The following is a 6,266-nucleotide window of genomic DNA, read 5'->3' as shown; positions in this document are numbered from 1 at the left end:
GGTTTGTTTTTGTCGGAGCACGGAGCATGTTTCTTTTCTCCTACTCGGGAGGGTAAGGACTCGAACCAGCGGATTCAAAGTCACAGGAAAGGAGATTCAGCATTTGAACATCAGGAAGAGCTTTCTGGCGGGAAGAGCTGTGTTCGACAGTGGAAAGGACTCCCTCGGGAGGAGGTGGCCTCCCTTCCTTGGAGGTTTTAAACAGAGGCTGGATGGCCATCGGTCAGGGATGGTCTAGTTGAGATTCCTGCATTGCCAGGGGTTGGCTGGATGACCCTTAGGGGTCCCTTCCAACTCTACAATTCTCTGGTGCAGGTTTATGCAGATTCCTGGGGCACAAGGTGGATGCAAGGGGTGCATGGGATTGCAGCCAATCTTATGCAACGCCCCCTAGGGAATAAGTCCCACTGATCATGATGTAGGCAAGTAGATTGCTGCTGTGCAGGCTCTTCTACCACCCTGCTTATTTAGAAGCAAGAATAAGTGTTTTCCTTTTCAAATAATACAGAGTATGCTGAAATCACAATAAGGAAAACTTCCCCTCAGTAGTTTCAAGCACTACTACAGATTCCACATAATACCTGTACTGTACTGCACTATTTAGTGTGGCAGCACCTGCACTTTGGAACTCCTAGCCTGTTGCAATAAAAGAATACGGTATGAAACGAAGTCAAAGCATTTTTTGCAGACATGGGGTGCCTCGTCTTTTTGTTGGTTTCCGTATCCACATACCCTGTCAGTTAACTTGTCTGTCAAAGCTGGGCTGCAGATTTGTGCCAACCACAAATCTCAAATAAATTTATATTTAACGTTCTCCAGTCCCCAGCTACGGACAATTGTGCTGCGGTCATTGGTTGGGCCATAAGGTCTTTAGAGCATTAACCTTCTGCACCCCCCCCCCCCAATACAGGCAGTATTGCTATTTTAGAATCAAGGTGCTTGCGTTACGAATCCCATTTCATGAAAGACTTTTTCCCAAAATAGATATACCTGAGGGATCATCCACCACATGTGAAAAACAGAGGCTGGGTATATACCCCAGGAGGAAAATGTACAGCATAGCTGAAAGACCATCAATGGGCCATGAGGCCGAAGTGGGAACACCCACACTTCAGAGAGAAACTGTCATAAAATGAACGGACATCAAAATAGAACTGTTTAATGACATAATGTTGTTGACAAAGAAAAGCTGCTTCTCCACAGAAACAAAGCAATCAGAGCAGAAAGGACTAAAAATGCAATCTTAAAGAAGGTACCCAAGAGCAGGGATATGGTACAGTCATACCTTGGTTCTGGAACGCCTTGCAGCTTGAATATTTCGGCTCCCGAATGCCACAAACCCAGAAGTGAGTGTTCCGGTTTGCAAATGTTCTTTGGAACCTGAACGTCCGACGCGGCTTATGCGGCTTCTGATTGAGTGCAGGAATCTCCTGCAGCCAACTGGAAGCCGCGCCTTGGTTTTCAGAAGTCAAACAGACTTCCAGAACAGATTCTGTTCGAGAACCAAGGTACAGCTGTATTTGAAAACTAATGTTCCATTTCAATATGCCCCCCGCTTTTATCTAAGATATTTCAAATAGATTTTCTTATTACACTGTGTGCACTGGTGTGGCAAGAGAGGATAGCATGTGTCATGGGAAGATTCAAGGACAATCGGAGAAACATTTAAACATTTCAATGTATAAATATTGGTGTTGTTGCAGTGCATATGGGTGTTGTGTGTGTGTGTGTGTGTGTATTGCAGAATATGGATAGATATCTTTTCAAAATGAGAGCAAAAGCATCAAGAGATACTGAGGACAATCCTGGTTGTGTTTTCCAATGCATTTCTTACCAATAAAACAACAACAGTCTGGTGCCAGCATATTTTTATTCTGAAAGTATGGCCCAGAAAAAGAAGTTTAAAACTGCTGCTCTATTCCATTGACGGTGCTGGAGTGCCCTCTGCTGGGCACATACCGAACTATTTATTGAATGTTTTATGAAGGTTCCATGGCTTAGAACTTAAGTAGACCTGTTGGAGATCCAACCAATGAACACAAATAGACTAATATACAGTACATGGGAGATATGGATTGGCCGAGAAAAGTAGTGATTATTTGCATGAATGAGTACAGGTATAAATGCAATTGCTTTAAATGTGAAGGGCTTGGAAAACCTGATAAAATGGACTAAGACAGCAGCATTTCTTTATAAAAGGGACCCACAAATATTTTTCCTGCCAGAAACACACAAAGCCGATTGGAAAAAATATGTTTTATTCAGTCGTGGGTGGGACAAAGTTTCAGAGCAAGAGGTTCAAGCTAAGGAGGAGGTATAGGCATATTAATACACACATTATTTAATTTCCAAACTACTAAACCGCTGAGAGATGTAAATGGAAGACTTGCATTTGTTGAAGGGATTTTTAATTGGCATCTGTCTATGTACCAAATAGTGGTCAGTTTCCTGCAAAATAACTTTGGGCAAAATAACTTTTTGCTAGGGATTTAATAATTTTGTTTTTGTTGTACTAATTAGGTATATTAGGCAATAAGAATTGCAGTGCTATCTAGTATACTGTCATCGTGTTGCTTGTGTTGTTTGTTGTGTTAGGGATTTAATAATTGACAGTGACCTTAATTGGAACATAAAAGGATTATCGTAGGCATTTGGCTGATTCTGCTTAGAAAAAGAAAAGTGCACTGGAACTTTAAGAAGGCAGATAGCTGCTGAAACTCTCAAGACTGCTGCAAGAGTGGGGATTAAGAGACATATGCTGAGAGACACATGAACCCAGGGGAAACGAGTCACTCACATGTGGCTCCAGTTTTCAGCTCACAATCTAGATTTAACTTCTGCCTCACTTCTGAATGCAGTGCAAGGGACGCAGACAGGAGACATTAAAATAGCAGAACATGCACCAGTCTGTGCAAAATTTGACTTTGCTCCAGTGTGGTACTTCAGCCCAAATCAGCTGATTAGGGTAAAGTTTACAAAAACACTAGCAAATTTCTTTAAAGAAAATAATACTGGAGGAATAAGCTCCAGTTTGTTTTGGGGAAACTATGAAGACAGTCATGAGTGGTGCTTATATTCAGATAAAATTAAACAAATAACACAAAATGGAGAGAGAAAATATCAATTAGAACAGGAAATCTCCTTTTTAGAACAACTACACAGAGGAAGAGGATCAAAGGGCATATTTAAAAAGCTACAAATAAAATGGAAAGAATTAGAAACTATAGAAGCAGAGAAAATGATACAGCTGTTACATTTAAAACAAAAAATATGAATGGGGGGGGAGGAATCAAAACTCTTAGCAAACAGATTACGGAGAAAAAAGAAATAAAACACTCCGCATCATTCTGGCAAACACTTGTCTTTTTTAAAAAAATAATAATATTTTATTGATTTTCCAAAAACAAAAAACAATGCAAAAACAAAACAAATTGACTTCCCTTCTCTGGTTCCATTACAGTGGTACCTCTGGATACGCACACCTCTGGTTGAATACCCTTCAGGATGCGAAGTGGCAAACCCAGAAGCGCTCTACCACGCCGTGCACATGCACAGAAGCGGCACCTCTGGTTGCGAATTCCTCAGGATCTGACCAGAGCTCCAGAACAGATCCCGTGCACAAGTGGAGATACCACAGTATCTGTCAACATGCTGCATATCCATTGTTAAATTTATTACATATTTATATCACCTATATGAATTTAAGGAAGAGTGGAAGATGTTTATTGCATATATACAGAAGCAATGTACACAGGTTAATACATTAGCAGGGTTTTAAGTTTATTTGTAATTTTACATAAATGGATAATAGGTGAATAGCTGGGAAAGCCAGGATAATTGCACCAGGCCAGCTGCAGGTGGCACTATTGTTTTAGGAATGCTGCTGAACCAAAATCCAGTTTAATTAAGTTTAAAGAACTTTCCCGGGTTTGGTCTTCCACTCAATCCATAAATAATTACTTGTTGTAGTTTAACTTTAGCTTTACCTTTACCTGTTAGTGGGGCTCCAGAACTAGTGCAGTAGTTCATGGGTAGGCAAACTAAGGCCCGGGGTCTGGATCCGGCCCAATCGCCTTCTAAATCCGGCCCATGGACGGTCCAGGAATCAGCATGTTTTTACATGAGTAGAATGTGTCCTTTTAATTAAAGTGCATCTGTGGGTTATTTGTGGGGAATAGGAATTGGTTCATTTTTTCCCTTCAAAATATAGTTCAGCCTCCCAGAAGGTCTGAGGGACAGTGGACTGGCCCCCTGCTGAAAAAGTTTGCTGACCCCTGCAGTAGTTCGTTGGTGCAGTGCCAAAATTGTTGTCAGTTGCCAGGTCACAGTGACCTTCAAGCACTGATCAGGAGACCTGCAGGTGCAAAACAAGGGTACCATGTCTCACACGTAGAGCAGATTTTTCCTAACAGCAATTAAAGGAACCTCGACATCTCCTAGCTGCTGCAACAAGCTTTCCTGCCCCCTGGTCACCCAAAACCAAAAGAGGCATGAAAAAGACAGAGGAGAGTTGGTAAAAGCCCTGGAGAGGAGGAGACATAGACAGCTGTGGGGACGCAGGGCCTTTCCGTCTTGACAGCTGATCAAAGAGGCAGAGCTCCTGTGTTCATTAGGCGCAACAGTCCACCAAATCTGTGCTGATTGTGTTCTTGCTAATAATGGGTTAACTCCAGCTTGCATGGCCTGATTTACTGATATGCAGGCACACCAAAGTGAGCAGGAGTTGTTTAATTGCTACGGCAATGTGAACAGCACAAAAGAGCAATATTATTCTGGAATGTGCTGCTGGACTTGGAGCAAGGAAGATTCTAACCCGTTTTCTTCAACGTTGCTGGTCTGTCCTGTTCTCTGGTACTTGTAGGGTCTATTCTCTTTGAGGCCAACTTGTGCCTAATCTGTACCACTTAAGAATGTAGGTAGTGCAGACATTCATCTCCCTTAAGCCTCTGGTGCCTGTTGAAGTATTATAGTTGTAATTGTGTGTCTTTTTTTAGCAGCAGCAGCAGAATGTATTTAAGAGAGACAATATGGTAGTGGTCAGAGTGTTGGACTAGGGCCTGGGAGACCAGGGTTCAAATCCCCGCTCACCCGAACAGCTCACTGTGTGACCTTGGGCTAGTCCCTGCCTCTCAGCCGAACCTACCTTGGGGTTGTTGTTGTTGAGAAGATGAAACAGGGAGGAAGAGAACCATGCACACAACCTTGAGCGCTCTGGAGAGAAGGCTTGATATAAATGTATGTATAATATATATAATATGTGTCTCTCTCTGGGTGTGTGAGACTACACACACATATTTGTATGGTACACCTATATCAGCACAACCTGATGCCTTCATCAGCCCCAGTTACATCAAAACATCTCTCCCCATAGGTGCCAACTCCATGGGGCCCTGGGTGTCTGATCACCCACAAAATTCCCCCATGAAGGGACCAGGCACCCACAATTTTTTTGTGCCAGGGCCATGCATGTTGCATGGCACCCATGGCCCTGGGCACCCACTGTCGTGGGGCCAAGTGGCGCTCCCGTGTCAGTCTCTACAGCCACAGCAGGCGCTGTAACCCAACAGTTTAACTCCTTCCACAAAGGCACACTCTTCCATTGTCTCCCAAGACAGACGAATGCCAACCAGGTTGTGTGTGTATATGTGTGTTTGTGTAGTGACATTCTTAGTGAATCAGGATCTCCCCTATTTGCTGCCAGACCCCTCTGGCATCAGTGCCACCCACGCAATCCCTTCAGCTCCCTCTCGGCTGTGGGCGCTGGACAGGGACGTCTTTACCATTGGGAGTAGTGGCGCAGTGAGCCAGAGCACCAAGCAGTGGAGGGCGCCAGGCGGAGAGTCCGGGGAGGGGAGAGCAGGGAGGTAAGAGAGGTGGAGCAGGGGCTTGGTGCCTGCACACCTCCAGCGCCCTTTGAAGGCAGTAGGACCCTGTTCCGCTCTGCAGCACCACGGTCATCCCTCATCCCAGGTGCATCTCCCGCTGGGAGAACAATGGACTGAGTCTACCAAAACCTCCTCATTAACTTGTTAACTCTATCATAACCTGGATGATGTCAGAGTGAATGTCAGAGTATTTCCAAAACCTGTCCCCCTCTTACTCTAATGTCTCTGAAAACCACAATGTTTTTAAATCCATGTCAATCTAACATTCTTTAATCTTGTAATGTTTGTTAAGATAGTCCTTAAATTTCTTCCAATCTTCTTCCACTGTCTCTTTCTCCTGGTCTCGGATTCTGCCCATCATCTCTGCGAGTCCCATGTAGT

The sequence above is a fragment of the Podarcis cretensis genome, assembly GCF_951804945.1.
Source record: "Podarcis cretensis genome assembly, chromosome: Z".
Lineage (NCBI taxonomy): Eukaryota > Metazoa > Chordata > Lepidosauria > Squamata > Lacertidae > Podarcis > Podarcis cretensis.
Note: the sequence above shows the minus strand (reverse complement) of the source record.